The 22,432-nt window shown below is 36.8% G+C and overlaps 1 protein-coding gene across 6 annotated transcripts in view; it reads right to left on the bottom strand.

Moving 5' to 3' along the window:
* The window catches only part of LOC131029709 (protein LAZ1), a 62,234-nt gene extending 40,498 nt beyond the window's left edge, over positions 1-21,736 (bottom strand). For 2 of the 6 annotated variants that reach the window (XM_057960326.2, XM_057960324.2), the window contains exon 1: positions 21,369-21,736. The gene's annotated coding sequence lies outside the window, so the exon portion shown is untranslated. Of the gene's footprint in view, positions 1-10,557; positions 10,689-14,109; positions 14,130-21,041; positions 21,249-21,368 lie in introns of those variants that run through there. The other 4 variants (XM_057960321.2, XM_057960320.2, XM_057960323.2 and 1 more) reach the window with 4 other exon arrangements.
* Between the last annotated feature and the right edge of the window lie 696 nt (positions 21,737-22,432).

Consider the following 22,432-nt stretch of genomic DNA (forward strand, 5'->3'; position numbering starts at 1 on the left):
TTCCTAATTTACCCTAGAATCACAATCTGATAAGGATGAATTATATCTAAGAATGCACAATTGCCCAGCTAAACCCTTGATTTAGATCCTGCACAATAGCTATTTATTCATTAAAGATTGTCAACATATAAATCCATAACATTATAGGAGAAACTCACTTCCCGGGCTAATTACATCATATGCATGTGGATTCCTTTAAGGCTTTACCCAACAACCCATCCTCATTATGGAGATCCTTGAGAGATCATTACATAGCACCTTGAGCCGTTCCATCAAGCCCAGTAGCACGGAATGACACCTGCCATTCGGCCTCCCAGCCTCACTTGGGGTGTCTCTACCTGAATGGATCCCTAGCTACATCCCTCATATGTACTCTCCCCTCCATAATGGGACAGCAGATTGGATGAAAGCTTTAGAGGAATCTTTATGATAATTAACTATGTTCAATATATATATATTAATAATAACAATAAATGTAGAATTGATAACATTAGCAGTAATATATTAATTATTTATCCATTCAAACATTGTTTATGATGAGTGAATCATGACAAAGATTTTGTAACATCATATCCAGCACTTTGTGATTAACAAAGTCTGCTGCCTATCTTGATGTCTCTGCAATTAGATCTGTCCTCCCCTTATTATTGTCTTTCTATTTTCTATATAAACCTTTATGTCTCCATGTAGAAAGGCATTTCTTTGAATGGACATCACCTTTAGTTATTTTCACCTTTCCTAATCGCACCCTTTATAAACACTTTATTCCCTCATTATTAATTGCTGCTTAACATCTGTAAAAAAAATTGCACTTATTCATTTACACATAAACTAGTCTTATTGGATGCACCTCATCATACACATTGCACCTCTTCCAAACAATTGTTGTCTTATGTAAATTGCTGTCTTCCAAACAAATGATTTGTTTGCTTTAATAACATTCCCTTTATGAAGTTGTACTTATGAAGTCCCTCTTTATTGTCAATCATTGTCTTAATTATCTTAATTGTCTTAATGAAACTGTTATTTTATGTCTATTGTTTATAATTAATATAAACAATCTCAATCACTGCTTTACTAATATGAATCACTGCTCTAACTGCATCTTCTTTCTTATAAAAGATCGTTGCATTGCTCAGTCTGACCACTGGACTATTAGAATATTTAATTATATTTTAGTCACCTATATTTAGTTCCTTGTTTAATGGTCATTTAGCTTTTTAGTTAATTAGCTTTTAAGCTTTATTTAGCATTTAGCTTTTTCTTTTTAGTTAATTAGCTTTTAGCTCTTTAATCTTTTACTTTAACGTTATGTTCTAATTATAGAACATTGTCTTGTAACCTCTATATATACGTGTGTATATCGTTCAATGTAATCATCCGATTATTGAATCATTCACTCAATTTATTTTTCATGGTATCAGAGCAGGTCGATGGGACTCTTTAAAGTTTGGCGAATTTTTTAATAAAAATTCATGCCCTTCTTTCTATAATATTTTCCAGATTTTTTTTTATTGTTTTTTAATTAAAAAACGATTTTACTTTTTAGAAGGCTTTTTGAGGGTTTCTGGTTCGTGGGCGAATTTCTTTGTGTTGGGCAACAGTTCATGTTTTTTTTAGCGTTCTGGAGATTCGGGCCTGCAACTTGGAGTTTTTTTTGCAGATTGAAAATTTTCCTAGGGTTTCTGCAATTTTCGACTAGGGTTTTGACCCTTCAGTTCAAGTCGAAATTTTATTTTTCTTGTAGATTCTTGGTGGGTTTTTCGAGACGTCAACTGGGTCGTCGTCAAATTTTTTTGGGTGCATCATTTTCCGTGCCTCAATTTTTGAGCCGTCGGATCTGCATTCTGTTTTCAGATTCTTGGTGGGTTTTTCGAGAGCTTTTCTGGGTTGGTCTCAGATTTTTTTGGGTGCCTCGATTTTTGTGCTAGCAAATTTGCCTTGGAATTTAAAAACAGTTCACAATTTCTACTGGACGTTGGGATTTTTGCTGTTTTAAGTGTGCAGAAAATTTTAATTTCTGGGTTTCTTCCAAACCTCAAAATTCACGCTTTGGAATTCGTGCCAGAATTCTCCTCCAAGGTTTCTCCTCCAAGGTTTCAGATTTTTTGTGCAGCTACTTCTATTCTGATTTTTGAATCAGATTCTTTTGTCTCATGCTTTCACTAGGTTGACCTCGTTCAACCTCCATTTTTGTGATGGCATCTTTGACCAACATCATGTTGGAACACAGACAGAAGTTCAACAGCTACCACAACCTGGAAACAGTGCATGTTCACGATATTTGAATATCGTTGCCTTGATCAGATTGATTTAGGCCAGACCTCGGCTTACAGGTCCCAGGGTTTTCACGATTTTTTCCTGAAAAATTGTCTGTCGGTTTTCTGATTTTTTCCACAAAAAATCATGGAAGGGTTTTCACGATTTTTTCCTCAAAAATTGTTCGCAGAGTTTATAATTTTCCCTTAAAAATTATCTCATCTGTAATCCGCGATATTTGCGTAAGATTTTAGTTATCTGGGTTTTACCATTTTTTTCTACAAAAATGATGATTTGTAACCTCAGATTTCTTGGTTTTTCGATTTTCTCCTCAAAATCGTAAATTCTCTTTTCGAGGGTTCCTATTTCAGGGTTTGACGGTTTTTTCCTCAAAATCGTGCTTTGTTGCAGTTAGTTTGGATCGCACCTGCCAGGGCAAACATCTGCAACCCTGGTATCTTGCAGTCAGTTTTGGAGTTGGTACTCTTCTACAAAAGGGTTTGCCGATTTTTCCTCAAAATCATGGTCTCGGGTTTCAGTTTGGTTACCCAACGTCAAGTTGGATGGATTTTGGTATTCTTCGTCATTAACACTTTTCAGATCCAGGGAGGGGTCTCCACCACAGCAGAGTGTTCTTTTCATTTGTGATCAAAAGACCTGCAATGTCTTCTGTAGGGTAGTTAGTAGATAGAATGACCATTAAGGGAGGGTATTAGAATATTTAATTATATTTTAGTCACCTATATTTAGTTCCTTGTTTAATGGTCATTTAGCTTTTTAGTTAATTAGCTTTTAAGCTTTATTTAGCATTTAGCTTTTTCTTTTTAGTTAATTAGCTTTTAAGCTTAATTTAGCTTTTAGCTCTTTAATCTTTTACTTTAACGTTATGTAACCTCTATATATACGTGTGTATATCGTTCAATGTAATCATCTGATTATTGAATCATTCATTCAATTTATTTTTCATGGACAAACAATAACTGATCTAAGCTATTCTCATTCAATCTGCCATGTTTTATTTCTGACATATCCCAATAACCACCTGATCTTCTCATACTAATCGGTGTTTAGCATTGTACTCTAGAAAATTGCGAAGACTTACAAAGTAAGACAATTTTCTGAGTTTATTTAATGATGATGAATGTGTCATAGCCGGGGTCATGACAATGAAGGATGTAAACCTGACGGGCATGACATTCAAGTCCAGAGCCAAGACAGCCTTGGACTCACCCAGGGTCTACCAGCCATCCCAAGCACCCCCATGTTCCTTGTGGATGCATTTTGAGGTGTAGAGATTAGCTACTAGATTCTTCAAGTATTGAGTTATTATACCAAGTTCAATAGGTTTGGAGGTCATATTGGACAAGTTCATTTCAGGTTCAAGTTTGAAGCTAAGACAGCCCGAGGTCCACCATGGGTCCAATGCCGTTCACCCAAGATCCAAAGGCCATCATTGGAAACTACGGTGACCCTGCCAAACCCTTGGCATATGCATCACAAACCTACAAAATGCAAAGGCCACATAGCACTCACCATGAATAATAGGTGTAGCTAGACAAGGACAGTAGACTAGACACTGATTCACTAGAATTTGTTTCTTATTGTATCAAATAAATTAAGGGGGGCTAAATTTATGTACAATATGGTGCCTTATAGTAAAGTGGAGTTGCAGAATTGTCCATCTGACTAGTTCACTGATTTTCTTTTGTGCTCTACAAATCGTGAATTAATTAACACAAATGTGATTAAAGTAGGTAAAAGGAAATTATAAAATTTCATGCCTTGTGGGAAGTTTCAATGAACCTTTTTACAGAAGGCCTTACAAGGAAAATTTTGTGCTTTGACAAGTTATAATTAACCTTCTTATGGGACTACTACTTATTTTGTTATGGCCCTTTGTTTCCAAAGTTCACAGTATTTGATATGCACTGTTTTGACATTACACAGCCAATTTTAGTTACAACTTTATGTTCACCATGTGAAAAGCTTCCAAGATACATGAATAAAAAAAATTCAAATTTAGAATTTGGGCTTTTCTTAAGCTTATAGATCAATTTAAAGAAAATTAAATTTATTTACCATATATGTAATAAATTGGTAATTATATGTGTGTACAGCTGTACCAAACCTGGATTAAAAAATCTGCCATCTAGCCAAACCCAATCCAACAACTTAGATCAGCTCATTCTATTTGTAAGATAGGATTGAGTCTGGGATTTTTCTACCCAAACAAATTCTCCCAGTATAAATATTGTTTTTTGGGGTATGTGCTTGTTTACTTGACAATTACTCCATTCATATTTCAGTTTTGTTTTAGTCATATTTCTGATCTATTACAGCAGGTTATCTTTGAAGCCTCTTTTATGCTCTTAATAAAAGAACCCAACTAAGTTTTTCAACAAAATTGGGGTATCCAAAGTTGTAAGATCTTGCACTGGCAACCTCTACAAGACTCATAGAAGAGAGGAGGATTGAAGAAGACAACAACAACAACAACAACAGGCAAGCTTGCAATTTCAAGCCATGGTAACATTTAAGGATATAATAATCATCACCATAAACAAACAAAAGGATGAGAAAACCAAAATAATAAGCACATGTAGGAATCAGAAGTGTACTAGATGATAGATCTGATGAGCTAGAGCCACAGTACACATGAGGATTAGAAAAGTCACCTTAGACAGTGCCTAAGGTACAAACCAGTACCTAGTGGCTAGCAACATTGCTGGCCACTAACCACAACAGCAATTTTGTGGTTAGAAGAATATGCAACAACTACAATGTTTGAACCATCAATGTTATTTTAAACACTAGGTATATTAACCAGATCTATTTAATTGATTATGCCCTAGGTTGTATTCAGATTTAGTGAACCAACATAGATTAAATTGTGCTCTAGATTGTAATCAGATTTGTAGTGTTTTAGGAAACCAATATATATTAGATTGTGCCCTAGATTGAAATCAGATTTGCAGTATTTAGTAAGTCAACATAAATCAGAAATAGAGCAGAAGACAAACAAGCATACCCTGGGAAAACCTCCAAGGAGGAAAAACCCAGCATGAAAGACCCACAGGTCAGATTATATATTCTCCTCTAAAATATAAGTACAATACTTAGCTCGAATCTGATCTTCACATATCAGATCTGTCCTTGTATGCTTCAATGACTTGCATCAAATCTACTATGTCCCTTTGGACAATTTCACACCAAGCAAAATAAATTTGCCCTCTTCCTTAAGTTCACACAGCAGAGCTAAATCACCTTTGATATGATTTTTACTTGATTGAAATGACTTACAAATTGTCATTTATTTATATGCATATTTATTCTTTTGTAGGTCGGCTTCCTTGTAAGTCGGCCTCCTTATTGATTTTGGCACCAATGTTATTTTGGGAGAATTTAGTGTGGTGTGATGCATAAGGATGGGGTCACGTTATTTAGGGTAGGACCCGGTCCTAAAAGGTGGTTCGGATGTTGCCTTAAGGCAATCCGAACCCCTATACCCCTAGTTACAAACAACACTCCCTCTTAACTAGGGAGGAGGAGAATACATAATCTGAACCTTTTAAGTTCCATCTAGCACACAAACATAGAATGGATCTAGCACACAAGCATAGAATTACATCTTCCACCTAGCACACAAGCATAGGATGGTTCTAGCACACAAGCATAGAAAGTGTAATACACCAATGGGTCTTTACATTATTACAACTATCCATCTAGCACACAAGCATAGATTGGATGAAATTCATTCTTGCACACAAGCAAAGAATGATTCAAAGTGCTACCAATAGTCACTGAGATTGAAGCTCCCTCTCAATCAGGGTTCCGTTTTCCATGACACCAAGTCTATCTCTGAAGTACTCGAACTTCACTCTGGATAAGGGTTTGGTGAGGATGTCAGCAATCTGTTCATCTGTGCTAATGTACTTTAGATGAATGGCGCCTCTCTGCACCATATCCCGAATGTAATGATAGTGTGTTTCCACATGTTTGGACCGATCATGAAATACAGGATTTACTGACATCTTTATACAGCTTTGATTATCACAATGAATGGTGGTAGGATCATTGACTTGACCAAATAATCCAACAAGGAGCTTACGAAGCCACACTGCTTCTCTGGATGCAACAGATGCGGCAATGTACTCAGCTTCTACAGTGCTTAATGCTACCGAAGATTGCTTTCTGCATGCCCAAGAGATCATTGCGAAGCCCAAGTTGAAGCAGATGCCTGAAGTGCTTTTCCTGTCCTTGACACTTCCTGCCCAATCTGAATCTGAGTAGCCTTTCAGAAGGATTGGGGTATTAAGTGAATACTTCAGCCCATAACCAATCGTGCCACGTAGGTATCATAGAATGTGCTTGGCAGCAACCAAGTGAACATGTTTAGGTGAACTCATGAACTGACTGAGAGCATTCACTGCATAATAGATATTTGGCCTAGTATTGACTAGGTACATTAGAGAGCCAATCAACTGCCTGTACTCAGAAGGATCTGCAAAATCCAAGTTAGCAGCAGAAACACTTAACTTCTTTAAGTTAGATTCCATAGGAGTACGCATAGGTTTACAATTTATCATTCTAAATCTTTTCAAAATGTCAATATTGTATTTTCCCTGACTTAGAAAGATTTCATTAGCTCTTTGCCATACTTCTAACCCTAGGAAATAGTGCATTAGACCTAAATCTTTCATTTCAAATTCTGAGGCTAATTCCTTTTTACATCTTACGATTAATTTATTTTCACCCATGAGAAATAAATCATCTACATACAAAACTAAAATAAGCATCTCATCATTATAAATTTTCAAGTAAATGTTAGCATCAACATCATTCTTGGAAAACCTTAAATTTAGTAAGTACTTATCAATTCTTTCATACCAAGCGCGAGGAGCCTGTTTGAGCCCATATAAAGCTTTCTTCAACCTGCAAACATGAGAATCTCTTTTATGGATTACATAACCTTCTGGTTGCTCAATATAGACTTCCTCCTTAATGACACCATTAAGGAAGGTTGTCTTAACGTCCATTTGATGCAGCTCCCAACCTTTGGCTGCAGCAATAGCTATTATAGACCTAATAGAGGTATATCTAGCAATAGGGGCAAAGGTTTCTTCATAATCTATTCCTTCCTTTTGAGAAAAACCACGAGCTAAAAACCTAGCTTTATATTTTTCAATACTACCATCAACATCATGTTTAAATTTAAACAACCATTTAGAGGAAACGACAGACTTACCTTTGGGTCTGGGTACGATGTCCCAGACATCATTCTTGATGATAGACCCATACTCTTCATACATGGCTAATTTCCAAGCATGATGTGACATAGCTTCTCCGATATTGTGGGGTTCAGACTCAATTATATTGCACATCACAGAAATGTAGTTGGCGTGATTTTGGACACTCTTGCTATTTCTGAAGGTTCCTCTGGGAGCAGCAAACCCTTCAGCATCTTGAATTGTATTTCTAACCCAAAGTGGTCTCTTCTTGCAAACCACAATATCCTGAGGTATATCGGTAGATTGCATGGGTTCTGATGAGTCATTCTGAACTTCCTGATTTGGAAGATCAGTAGACTCTTCCTGTAACTCAGGGTTAGCATCAACAATTGAATCTTGTTTTTCCATCACCATATCATCATTGTTGATTAATGAACCTTTAGATCTTTTGAAAGCAATATCTTCTTCAAAAGTTACATCTCTACTTACCTCAACATACCTTTGACCTGAAATGTAGATCGTGAAGGCTTTGGAAGATTCGGTGTATCCTACTAGGATGCCTTTCTTTCCAGATGGATACAGCTTGGTTCGTTTTTCTTTAGGTACATGAACATACACAAGGCTTCCAAATATCCTTAGGCGACTGATGTCTGGTTTGATTTCTGAAAAAGCTTTTTCAGGTGTCACATTCTTTAGAACTTGATGAGGACATCTATTCTGAATATAAACTGCAGTTTTGGATGCTTCTGCCCATAAGAAAGGTTGCAAGTCCTGATCATGTATCATGGTTCTTGCAGCTTCAACAATGGTCCTGTTCTTTCTTTCAGCAATTCCATTTTGCTGAGGGTTGTAGGGAACACAGAACTCCCTCTTAATTCCTGCTTTAATACAAAAGTCATAGAAACTACCTGAGGTGTATTCACCTCCATTATCAGACCTCAAACATTTAATTCGATTTCCTGTAGTATTTTCAACTAAGGCTTTGAATTCTTTAAATCTGTTTAGAACTTCTTCAGACTCTTTAGTTTTAAGAAAATAGATCCATGTTTTCCTAGAGAAATCATCTATGAAGATAACATAGTATAGGAAACCGCTAGGAGATGCTACTGACATAGGACAACATAAATCTGAATGAATAAGCTCTAACCTTTCTTTAGCCCTATTATCGCTTTTATGAAAGGGATTTTTTACATTCTTACCCATTGCACAACCTTTACAAGCATCATCATGAGATAAACTAAGATTAGGCATACCTTTGACCATTTTACCGAGACTGGGAAGAGCTTGAAAGTGAAGATGACCCAATCTTCTATGCCATAGCTCGCATGATTCAGGGGTCTCATGAATGAGAGCTTGAATTGGATTAGCTGAAAGCTTATATAAACTATCACATCTATTTCCAATAATGCGAGCAGATTTGAAGTTAGATTTCTTAGACCAAGCGAGTACTTTCCCTTCAGAAAATGCTATTTGCAAACCCTTATCTTCTAAGGCAGATGTAAACTTTGATATGACAGTGACAAGATGGTTCTTGACTGACTCAATTATGATCCTTCGAGCCTTGAGGGAATCTTTCTTGAACAATTTCAGTTCTTCAGCATCTTCTGGAGGAGACAGCCTTTCTTCTTCTACAAATTTCAGTAGGTCATTTTCTTCAAGGATCAACAGAATACGAACTTTCCAAGCAGCAAAATCAATGGCTCCCTCAAGCCTATCTTCAGCCTTCAAACCTGACATCTTTAATCTAAACACACACAACAGCTATATGCAACAATGGATCTGCTAAATCAGAAGTTAGTGACACCTAGAGCTCTGATACCATGTTATTTTAAACACTAGGTATATTAACCAGATCTATTTAATTGATTATGCCCTAGGTTGTATTCAGATTTAGTGAACCAAAATAAATTAAATTGTGCTCTAGATTGTAATCAGATTTGTAGTGTTTTAGGAAACCAATATATATTAGATTGTGCCCTAGATTGTAATCAGATTTGCAGTATTTAGTAAGTCAACATAAATCAGAAATAGAGCATAAGACAAACAAGCATACCCTGGGAAAACCTCCAAGGAGGAAAAACCCAGCATGAAAGACCCACAGGTCAAATTATATATTCTCCTCTAAAATATAAGTACAATACTTAGCTCGAATCTGATCTTCACATATCTGATCTGTCCTTGTATGCTTCAATGACTTGCATCAAATCTACTATGTCCCTTTGGACAATTTCACACCAAGCAGAATAAATTCGCCCTCTTCCTTAAGTTCGCAGAGCAGAGCTAAATCACCTTTGATATGATTTTTACTTGATTGAAATGACTTACAAATTGTCATTTATTTATATGCATATTTATTCTTTTGTAGGTCAGCTTCCTTGTAAGTCGGCCTCCTTATTGATTTTGGCGCCAATGTTATTTTGAGAGAATTTAGTGTGGCATGATGCATAAGGATGGGGTCACGTTATTTAGGGTAGGACCCGGTCCTAAAAGGTGGTTCGGATGTTGCCTTAAGGCAATCCGAACCCCTATACCCCTAGTTACAAACAACAATCAATAGTTACATTTGATCACAAATAAAAAAATGTGCCATGAGATATGACGAAAGGGAGCAGAACACAAAGATTAAATGAAGTCGAAAAAAGTTGTAGCTTCTACATTTGCTGACAAATGCATGTTATAAAAAATAGTGATAAGAGAATGATGTATACATGCTTGGACCAATGGACAGAATTAACCAGAAAACATTAGACATCATAGTCATACTGTAAAGCGGAAAAATCGAACCCTAGTTGTTCTCCCCTCCCCAACTCCAAGGAGAGAGAAGGGAGAGTCACTAAGGTTGATGGTTTTCATTTGGGAGAGACTTTACATTCAAAAGAGGGGTTGAAACCCACAAGATCCAATCCCACATAATGCAAGATTGGATTCTAAATGAGTTTCAAGGGTTAAGACATCAAGGATACCCTCTTTTGTAAAGAAATGTAGATAGAATGATTGAACTAGGAATGCATGTAAAATAGGAAAGATTCGCTTATAAACAGAGATGGGGATACAAGATGAAGTTGCGGACCTGGAATTAGCAGTAAAATGTCGAGACGGTGCTGTTCTGCAAATTTGAGCGAAAGTTGACGGGACGATGGCGCCCGGCGTGCACACGGTCCTCCGATAAATCCGCGAAACGAATGGGGGATCTGTTCGTCTCTGCACAAGGATTCCAGATCTTCAATTACAGCCGCGTACCTGCAACCTACACACAAAAAAGAGAGGATGATTGGGGGGTTAGGGATGAGGGGTTTGCCTTTAGGTCAAACCCCGGTTTTGGAATTAACCAAGAAATGAGAATGCTGTAAATGTAAATGTTTGTAACGTAAACAAGTACTGATACCTTGTTGTAAGAATGTTTGTATTCTTACATGCGAAGGTGTAATGTATGTAGTATGTTGTATGTTGTAAGTGATCTCCTCTTCAATGGTTGAATCCTTGTCTTGAATGCAACACCTAGCCTTGAATGGAGACTTAGAATGCTCAATTGCTTGAAGGAATGCTTGAATGCTTGAATGTTTGAATATCGCTTTCGCGCCTTGCTCACATATGTCCTCCTCCCTTTTTGAGAGAGGAAATGTAGTTTATATACTTGTCAATTAGGGCTGATAGACTGATTTTCCCGACCTTAGGCCGACCTAGAAACATTATTTCCCGAATTGCAAACTTAGAGACCCGATGCCCAAAAGAGACCGAGCCCAAAATAGGGCCAGGGACCAAGGTGCTAGGCGTCATGGTCCTGGGGGACCAGGGCGCTGGGCGCCATGGTCCCACCTCCCGGGACAGCAGGGTGCAAGGAGGGATCATGCCAAGGTGCAAAAAAATGCAGTTTTTGGTGTCATAAACAGGTTTCGAGGTCTCCATTCAGGTTCAACGTTGCGCCGCCATCGTGAAGACCCAAATGCAGTCGAAATTGCAAGTGTCGCAATTTTAGGACGCTACATTTAGCCCCCACTTTAGCGGGAGTATAAGCGTACGCTCATACTTCCGGTAAAGTACAAGGAAACAACATTGAAAAACTTTCACCACGTCAAGGAGGCAAGATACACCAAGCCCCCAGTGGACTAAGGATCTTACGACTTCGATTGACAAAGTAAAAGGGAAGATCACGAGGGAGAACCATGACTGTCAGTAGTAAGGTTCCCTCACTATGAGTCATGTAAGAAAGATATCAAAAATTTTCAAGGCAAAGCTAAATTTGTCAAGAAATTTTCAAGTATCTTGAAAAGATATGAACGGGATGTATGCCCCCCTACGTTAAAGCGATCGCACACGCCTCACCGGGGGTGATTGCTTTAAGGTAGTGATACATATAGGAAATGAGAAGGGAAATGAGCACGTTATCACAAGGATTTAGCCCCCAAGTGTGAGATAAGCCCAAGGATAATAGACACAAAACACAAAGCACAAGGTGACTTCGCTTTCCTCGGGGTCAATATGCTGTGTGATAATTCATGTATATCATATGTATGTATGCATAATTGTTCTTCATTCCCCAATCAAGGAAGGTCACCTAGAAGAAGGGAACACATGTGTCTTTTGAGTCAACATGAGAGAGACCAAAAGAGATCTCAATGTTTTGCATCGTCCTCAAGTAGACAACACTAAGGACAACAAATAGAAGAATGAGAATAACACATAGAAGAAGTAACAAAAGAGATCAAGAGGGGAGGAGAGAGTCTGCTATGCTAATGAAACTAGTCAAGCACGTCATCTACCCCCCGATCTTGCTGATCAATATTTCGGGAAGGTAGGAAACACGCTAGAGGAGGAACATCCAACACAGCAAATGGAGCTATCACAAGATCCAAACAAGGGCTATGTTCATGTTCCAAGCCACGTTGTTCTTGTCTAGGAGCTAGGATAAGCGCTTTAGAAAATTCGTTAGATAAATGGTTATCAACATCAACATATTCATATTCACTATCAGAATGAACAGGAGTAACATTTTCATCATGAATAACATTTTCATCTATATCATCATCAAGATTTATAAAAATAGGATCTTTGACTCGCACAGGATCAAGACCATCATACATCTTATGTTTAGGAGATTTTGGCTCAATTTTCGGCTGAGGAGAAAATGGAATAATACTGGCTGAAGGTGTTTTTGGGGATTGCAAAGTTTGAGAAGCAGCTGCCTGAGCTCTAAGACGACGCTTTCGTCGGCATTCACGTGCAGAACGATTTCGTCTAGTCTTAGTAGGGAGATTAGGAGATTGAGGAGGAGGAATGTTCTCATCCTTATCACTTGGGTGTTTAGGTTGTGGTCTCTTAGGTTGAATAATAGGAGAAGAGGAAGGTCTCTTCTCTCTATAAGAGGAAGGAGGAGGAACTGCTCCATATAAGGGAGGAATATTTGGTTTAGGAAGGAGACCAAGTCCATCATGACGAGGAGGTATAGGTCTACTTTTGGGAAGTTTATTAGATATAGGCATAGTCACATCCATAGGGATGGGTTGGGAATCTTCTTGAGGAAAGACATTAGTTTTATCTTTCAAAGGAAGAACTTCCTTCTCAAGAACGATAGGAATGTCAAGTTTGGGTGTTCTAGGTTCACTTAGAGATAGGATCATATCTTTTTTCCACTTTTGATAAGATTTGAAAAGATGATCACTTCGCGGTGGAAGAGATTGGAATTGTTTAGGCCAAAAGTAATCAATAGGAATGCTAAAAGTTCTTTCAGCAGGTTTAAAGAGACTATGATTGACAGTAACAACTTCACCATTATGGGGAAATTTCAAGCACTTGTGAATAGGAGAAGCAATAGCTTTCATGGAAGATAGCCAAGGATAGCCTAGCTTCACACGAAATTGTTCGGATGATGGAATAATAGCAAAGTCCACATCAAGGGATTTGTTATGGACCTCAATAGGTAATGTAATAGAACCAACTGCAGGAGAAGAAAATGCATCAAATAGTTTCACAACCACATTTGTTTCGTCATAGATCACTTGATTCAATTGCAAAGTAAAAAGAAATTCTTCAGTAATGACATTAACCATACAAGAAGGATCAATAAGCACTCCACGGCAAGGTGTATTCTTGACTTTTGCAACTATATATAAAGGACCATCAGGTGCCCTGATAGTTTCACTGGAATCAAATGTGATGGAAGGTTCTTCAGGGATTTTCTGCTGCTCCACAAAGTTAATCACATTAGGAGTCATAGACACAAGATCATCAGGTGAGACAGAGGAATCAGTAGTATCAATCGCATTAGAGGTATGAGAAGGCAATGGATCAGTAAAAATCTGAAGATTTTGGTTAGGAGGAGCTACAGATGTGTTGCCTTTATCATTCACACCAGAAACAAAGATAGTATTATTATCAATCAAATCTTGAATTTTACCCTTTAAAGCAAAACATTTTTCAGTATCATGCCCAGGATGACGATGAAATTGACAAAAAGATTTGTTATCAAAATAGGGTGAATTAATTTTTGCAGGATCTATTTGCCTTACAGGAGGAAGAGTAAGCACATTTTTTTCCAATAACTTATTCATAATACTATGCAATGATTCATTCAAAGGAGTAAACTTTCTTTCTTTCTTGAAAAACTTAGAAATAGGAGGCACACCTGATGCTGCATTCACATTGTTGTTGATGATGTTTTCATTGAATTTAATGGACTCTCTGTTCGGTTTAAACTTCCCAAATGGTTGTTGACTACTATCACCCTTATCACTCGGAGCCATAGGATTTGCTTGTTCCATTTGACTCACAGTCAGTTGATAATTGTGAAGAGTTGCGCACAACTGTTGGAAAGAAGTAAACTCAGAAAATAGGAGTTTTTCTCTAATATCTTTTTGCAAATTAGAAATAAAGATTCTTTGAATATCATGGTCAGGTACTGGAAAAGAAATCTGAGCATACAAATGCTTATATCTACCAATGAAATCAGTCACTCTTTCTTTAACACCTTGTTTACAATGCATTAAATCAATCAAAGTAACTTTAGGACTTATATTGTTTTGAAATTGTTGAATAAAAGCATTTGCAAGTTGTTCGAAAGAAGAAATAGAATAAGAAGGCAACGAGCAATACCATTGTAGGGCTTTATCTCTTAATGTTCTAGTAAACAGTTTTGCAAGCAACCTTTGGTCATAAGCAAAATCGGTACATATCGTTTGAAAGGTCTTAACATGTGTTAGAGGATCACCCTTACCATTATAAAGCTCCAAATGCGGGATTTCAACATGTTTAGGGGGGATAGCTCGAACAATGTCAAGAGAAAGTGGGCTCGCAACATCAAATGTGAGCACACTAAACTTAGATTGATTAATAGAGGCAATTTGTTGCTGTAAAGAAGAGACAGTTTGTGCAAGATTGTTAATGGTCGCTTCAGTCGAAGAGTTCATATTAGACGTGTTAGATTGTGATGGAGGTGTTATGTTATTGAAAGAAGGTAGAGAGTAAGGTGGTGGGACACTATGATAGTTAGTCATAGGAGATGATTGGAAAGGAGGAACACTACAAGGAGGAATGGAATGATTAAACGAATTGCCCCCTTGCATCATGTTCATTTGTGGTGATATAATAGGAACACTCATTGAAGGAATGAATGAAGAAGTTGGATTGAGTGAAGGCAGAGGGTTGATTGAAGAAGAGGGATTGCCCCCATGACTATTGATCATAGGAGGAATGTCTTGTATCGAAGTAGTCATTATGTTTGATGTAAAAGTAGGTATACTAGCAATAGGAGTCGTCAAAGGAATAGAATGATTGACTTGAGTAGGAGGTTGTGTATAACCTAAGGTTTCGGCACAACTTTTCATAGGCATCACATTCGAATCCACAATGTGTGCAATACCACGCAAAATATCAATTCCATTCTTATCACTTTGAACCATACGTTTTAGACCCTCAATTAATGAAAGAGCTTCGCTATCGAGGTATTCTTGAGACATCCATTGTCGAAAATCATCAAATTGGTTATCCAATTTCGAAAGTTGTTCTACAGAAACCTCATGGAGAGCTTCTTCAGCATTAAGAGGATTAGAGGAATTACCCATGTCCTCGTTAAAAAAGCCATTCAAATTAGGTTCCATCTCCTCAGTAATTAAACCTTGGACAGACTTAATTCTAAGGCTTCGTCTAACGGGAATAGTGTAAGTAGGGCTTATTGTTGTAAAACTCATGCACTAAAGAAAGAGAGAAGATTTTGAATTTTAGAGGTAGCAAATTTTAATAAAATCAGCCAATCTCCTAGATTTAAGCTGTTAAATACAATCAGGACAATCTCCCGAAATTTCAGAAAAAACGTCAGGGACCGTGGCGAACGGAGTGCACACGGTCCTCACAACTTTTTTCGAAATTTTCAGGGATGAAAGTTATGATGATTTTAAAGCTAATCTGAAAAAATTGAGTGATTTTACGATCTGTAGATAGGCCAAATTAAAGTTGCAATCTCAAAATTGAACCCTACCAAGATTGTTGAAAAATGCAAAATTTGAATTTTGAAAAAGAGAGGGAAACTAAAATTTTGAATTTTATGATTTTAGAGGGAATACTGAAAGCAATGCAGGCTTTGAACTTTAAAAGTTGACTCAATTTCATGCAAAATTCAAATTTGAAAGCGGAAATCAGAGTTGTTGCAATTAAACACTTAATTTCAGAAGTCACAAATTGTAAAAATTTGAATAAAGCACTGAAATTTTGAATGAATGCCAACACACTTTTCAAATTTAGGACTGTAAGAAACACAATTTTGATATGAATTTTAATTTCAACAATTTTTGAATGATTAGAAGCCTCAATCCAAGCAATCGCTAGACCAACTTTGACTTTAATTTTGAAAGTGTTAAAATTGATAAAATCAGCCAAAATTCTGGATTTTAGCAGAAAAATACAGTAAGATCTAGCTCCCGAAATTTCGGAAAAAATGTCGGGGACGATGGCGCTCGGGTGCACACGGTCCTCGCAACTTTTTTCCAAATTTTCAGGGATGAAAGATATTGTGATTTTATTGCGGAATCCAAAGTTACAGCTGATTTGGAGGTGTTTTGATCAGTCAAATTATCAGTCAAAGGTTGAATCAAGAAGGTTTTAAAAATTAGGGTTTTGACACTTAACCACTTAATTTTCAGAATTAAAGCACAAATATGAATTGGTAATTTGCAATAGAAGGGTAGATCTGAAACAAGCATTAACAATTAAACCTTTCACAAGCTCAATTACTAAAAAGAAAATTTTAGGGTTTTTTATGCAATTAGCCTCTAAAATTTTGCAAAAGATCAAACATGGAAATGTAATTAAGGATGCAAATTTTTCAGATCTAAGCATGAATAATCAGAATGAGGATGTTCACGTCGGGTTCACCAAAATGTAAAGCGGAAAAATCGAACCCTAGTTGTTCTCCCCTCCCCAACTCCAAGGAGAGAGAAGGGAGAGTCACTAGGGTTGATGGTTTTCACTTGGGAGAGACTTTACATTCAAAAGAGGGGTTGAAACCCACAAGATCCAATCCCACGTAATGCAAAATTGGATTCTAAATGAGTTTCAAGGGTTAAGACATCAAGGATACCCTCTTTTGTAAAGAAATGTAGATAGAATGATTGAACTAGGAATGCATGTAAAATAGGAAAGATTCGCTTATAAACAGAGATGGGGATACAGGATGAAGCTGCGGACCTGGAATTAGCAGTAAAATGTCGAGACGGTGCTGTTCTGCAAATTTGAGCGAAAGTTGACGGGACGATGGCGCCCGACGTGCACACGGTCCTCCGATAAATCCGCGAAACGAAGGGGGATCTGTTCGTCTCTGCACAAGGATTCCAGATCTTCAATTACAGCCGCGTACCTGCAACCTACACAGAAAAGAGAGGACGATTGGGGGGTTAGGGATGAGGGGTTTGCCTTTAGGTCAAACCCCGGTTTTGGAATTAACCAAGAAATGAGAATGCTGTAAATGTAAATGTTTGTAATGTAAACAAGTACTGATACCTTGTTGTAAGAATGTTTGTATTCTTACATGCGAAGGTGTAATGTATGTAGTATGTTGTATGTTGTAAGTGATCTCCTCTTCAATGGTTGAGTCCTTGTCTTGAATGCAACACCTAGCCTTGAATGGAGACTTAGAATGCTCAATTGCTTGAAGGAATGCTTGAATGCTTGAATGTTTGAATATCGCTTTCGCGCCTTGCTCACATATGTCCTCCTCCCTTTTTGAGAGAGGAAATGTAGTTTATATACTTGTCAATTAGGGCTGATAGACTGATTTTCCCGACCTTAGGCCGACCTAGAAACATTATTTCCCGAATTGCAAACTTAGAGACCCGATGCCCAAAAGAGACCGGGCCCAAAATAGGGCCAGGGACCAGGGCGCTGGGCGCCATGGTCCCACCTCCCGGGACAGCAGGGTGCAAGGAGGGATCATGCCAAGGTGCAGAAAAATGCAGTTTTTGGTGTCATAAACAGGTTTCGAGGTCTCCATTCAGGTTCAACGTTGCGCCGCCATCGTGAAGACCCAAATGCAGTCGAAATTGCAAGTGTCGCAATTTTAGGACGCTACACATACGAAACAAAAAACAGAAACAATCATGATTGTCTCTAGGTTTAACATATACAATAGCATAATCATTTGTATTCATGTTTCCCAAGGCCAATATATCTAGCATCTGATCATAAAAAAAGAGATTGAAGGTTGAAACAATAACATAAAAAAAAAATTTAGGCAGCATTATTCTTGTAACAAGTTACTATTCTCTGCTAGAAGAACTTTCCAAAATTCCAACCAAATGAATGCTGAAGAAACATCTTGGGCAGTATATTGTGTAGCATTCCTTGGAAAGCTAGCACACAATATTTGTCTCAAATGGTTTACCAAAAGAATATCCAATGCAATCAGATAGCAGATTTATCTTTAAATACTAATCTACAATTCAAAGCATGTGAATAGCAGGCAAAATTCTCAATTAAGAAGCAAAACAGATAAAGAAGATAACTAAGACAATAAAATTACAAAAGAAAATTAATGGCACGTTTATTAGACGCATGACTGATTTGCAAGTAGCCAGCATGATTCAACATGCATGCTCTAATTTTACCTAGAACACAAGGATAAAAACTCAAGGAGACCCTGATGAGATAATAAGCATTGTGAAGAGAAATAATGCCAATAAACCAATACAAGAGAAGCAACGCTAACAGAAGCTCAAACATAATAGAAAAAATAACGGCACACTCGCAAAATAATACGATAATTTACCCCAGAAAACCCTTTCAGTAAAAAACAGTAGTTACTGATTGTATTAACTCAACTGTTCAAAATACAACAAGATATTTCTCACCTGTCTTTAACTCTGATCCATGAATGATTATTTATAGCACATTACTATAGGAAATCATTAAGCAGTAATACAACACAATGAGTATAAAATCAAGGGTTGAAAAAACACCTTGGAAAAGGGCCCAAAAAAAATTTTCAGAGGCACCCATTCCTCTAGACAAGTATAAGATATATAGGAGGTGTTAAAGTTATAACACATATCCAACAAATGGTTCAGCACCAAAAATTATTTTTCCACGGTGCAAAGGAAATCAACCTAAGCAAATAAGCAGCAAAGCCTTTATTCCAGAAAGCATACAACCTGCCCATAAAATTAAATTAAAGTTGTGTGGATAGATTACATTTCTGGAGCTAAGGACCGATGGCAAATACAAAGAGTATGTATTTGACAGAAAAATTGTGTATGTATAGATCAAAATCAAAAAGTACATATCTTGACTGGCAATTTATCAAAAAATATATATTTGCTGACATAAACAGATATCTTAATTGGGTTTGTTATACATGTCTTGCACATTTGGATGGTATTCCAAAGATGTGTTGAGTGTTTCATAGTTACTAAACCCTGTCAAATTATATATCAAACCTGACAAACAGATGAAAGCATTTAGAAATTCAAAGTTTCCCAAGTTCGCACCTGCTAAATACGAAAAAAAGTAATGTATAAAGGAATGAACTGCACCAAAGCTGAGTACCAGGTCCAGATCTCCAGGAAGCATGATAGAGAATTGAAATGGGGAAAATTAAACATTTAACTTCCTATCTGGGAAGTACCACAGCATTCAAGACCAGCTACAAATTCCAAGTGAATTTGATGGAAGAGACACCCCTTGATCATGTCATCTAAGCCAAAGGCTTCCCCTCAAGGGAAATTTACCAATCAAAACAAAACATAACACAAAAATCCACAGAACTCTCAAAATCTTTGGAAGTTTGGAACAACCACAGATTATATGATGTTTGTGATACGATGACAGACTTAAAGTTGGCAATTGATATCAATCAGGCTATATCTAATGGCAAGCTGAAGTGAAATAAACTAAGCCCAACACGTGTGGCCATGCTATCTGCTACAAGGTGTAAGTGTAAGATGAAGTAAAGTACCATCTCCAGGTGATCCATTAACAAGGAGATTTGAGATCATATAGATATCATGCATTGATACACAATCAACTTCCCACTTCGGTAATAAAAGTTATAAAATCTCTGCCGCTTTAAGACAACGGGAGACAAGAATCAGCCAAGCCCCCATGTTTGATCTAGCATAGCCACAGTAATTTGCTGGAGGTGGACCTTGTCTAAACAGCGCTAACCAACCATGTGAAGAATTTCTCAAAGATCAACTTTGAAGTATGGACTCAATCCCAATACAAAAGAGACATTCAAGAATTTGTGAGACTCTACTGGACTCGCAGAGTCCTAAACCAAGTTAAAGCAAGCAATTTTTTCTGTGACTTGGCTAAGTTGCAATGCAAGTTTAGCAATTTTACAATCTATGATACATTTAATTTTTTTTTTAAATACTTGTAAACGTTTGCAAGAACACATTAAAAAATGAAAGACATTAAAGTCCCCTATAACATGTTTCTCAATTTAAGCTGTCATTTATGCAGTAACCAGTCTCTCTAATTCATTATTGTTTGATGGAAAACAAAATCCTTGCAATGACAATATGATTCAAGGATTATAAAATTTGGTCTATTTAAAGAGATATTTTTCTAGTTTTAAGCATGAAGGTTAGCTATGTTTAATTTCTTTGTCGTTGACGTTTACTTTGTTTTGAATTAAATTAAATTAAAATGGAGATGTTAAAAATTGAAGATTGTTATAGTTTAGAGCATTTATGTTAGCTATCGTTTAATGTTTTCTGTCGTCGATCTTTTTTCTGTTTTAAATTAAATCACATTTGGTATCCTAAGCTATAACCTCAATGCCCCCTATTTGGGTTACCAATTTGTTAATAATCAGGAAACCTAGATTTGAGTTAACTGTATTAGTATAGCAATGTTACGACGATTCCCACCTAGGGCAACTTCTATAGGGGAGAAAAACTACGTAACCAGTTATCATGACGATCCGCAATGTTAAATGTTAAAAATTGCTACACAATTTTTTCGACAAAAGAGTTTCACATCACTAAAATGCACTGTGAAAACCTAATGTTCCCTATTTATGTAATAAGTGATTCAGAAGTGCTAAATTCAAATGACCCTAAATGATACCTTCTTAATGGCCTCACAGGATTAAAGCATGCGGTTTATTTCGCTGACGCTAAATTAATTTACGCCTGGGGTTCACAGCTCTAGCGTGAGAAGGCAAACAAACTAAGAATCGTAGTTTTCGTTTAACCAATATGCCATTTAACGGATTCTTTGCAGATAAGCAATCAACGCAACAATTGGCAATAAAACACTGGCCTTTTCTGAAACCTGTAACGCACAACTGTATTAAAACTTAACGATGGAAAAACCAGGCATATCTGTATTAAATTTGGGAAGTGTAAAGAGCAAGTAATTGATGATTCCTTCCCGGTTTAGGAATGATCTTACCTGGTTTCTTATAGTTATGCTTATCATCCATCCATCCGGCAAGGAAAGAGTCCCAGGGCCTCCGCCAATGAATGCCGATGCTAATGCTAATGGTAATGGCAATGGTGATGATGATAATAAAAACATGAACCAGGAATCCCCGTCGAATGTACGTACAGTTACCGGATGCCGCCCCACAACCAAATATACCTGCTCATTTCTTTAATTGTGATAAATTTGCGCTCGTGTTAAAAGAGGCGCACCTTCGCCGACGCCCGAGGGATCGGATGGACAAGAAGTTTCGATCGATGTTTGTAGGTGCTTGGTCAGCCCTAACTGACACGTGGGATATTGGAAAAAGGTGACTGCCCCTCAAACCTGCTGCCGGGTGTGGGGTAAGTTTCTCTTACACATACCTATCTATATATATATATATATATATAATATTATATAGGTTATCAATATGAGTATCTGTACGCCTTCTTGCTTTTCTCCCATCTCCCCTTCCTCCTCAAACTGACGTTCTGCCTCCTCATTCCCTTCAACCACGGAATTAATAATAAGCACACAATTGTTCTTCCATTTATTAGATTTATTAGATTTGGATTTGATAATTATCACACAAATATAATTAGTATATCTATATTTTTTTTTAAATATATGGTAGAGATATTGCATAATTGTCTTGCATGTTTATTAGTTTCATATACTTAGAGACAGTGATTCTATTTTATTGTAATAAAATAATACTTATAGAGAAACTGAAATATGCATGCATTACCTATTATCTACACGTCAAATTTATTCAAAATCATTTTTTTGTTTACAGATATTTGTATGTTATTGTAGATGCCTCTTGACATAACTCGACATAATTAAATGTTTGAAATTAAATTTAAATGAAAGTGTGAGTACTTGCCTTCATAATAGTAATAAAAATATCTATTTGAATTATTGTTATTTTAAAATTATATTTATGTAATATTAATTAGAATTTTTAATAATTAATTTTATCTATGTAATATTAATTATAATTGATCTTAATAAAATAACTATTAATAATTATAAAAGTTAAAATAGATATT

Source organism: Cryptomeria japonica, chromosome 9, assembly GCF_030272615.1.
Source record: "Cryptomeria japonica chromosome 9, Sugi_1.0, whole genome shotgun sequence".
In the NCBI taxonomy this organism is placed as follows: domain Eukaryota; kingdom Viridiplantae; phylum Streptophyta; class Pinopsida; order Cupressales; family Cupressaceae; genus Cryptomeria; species Cryptomeria japonica.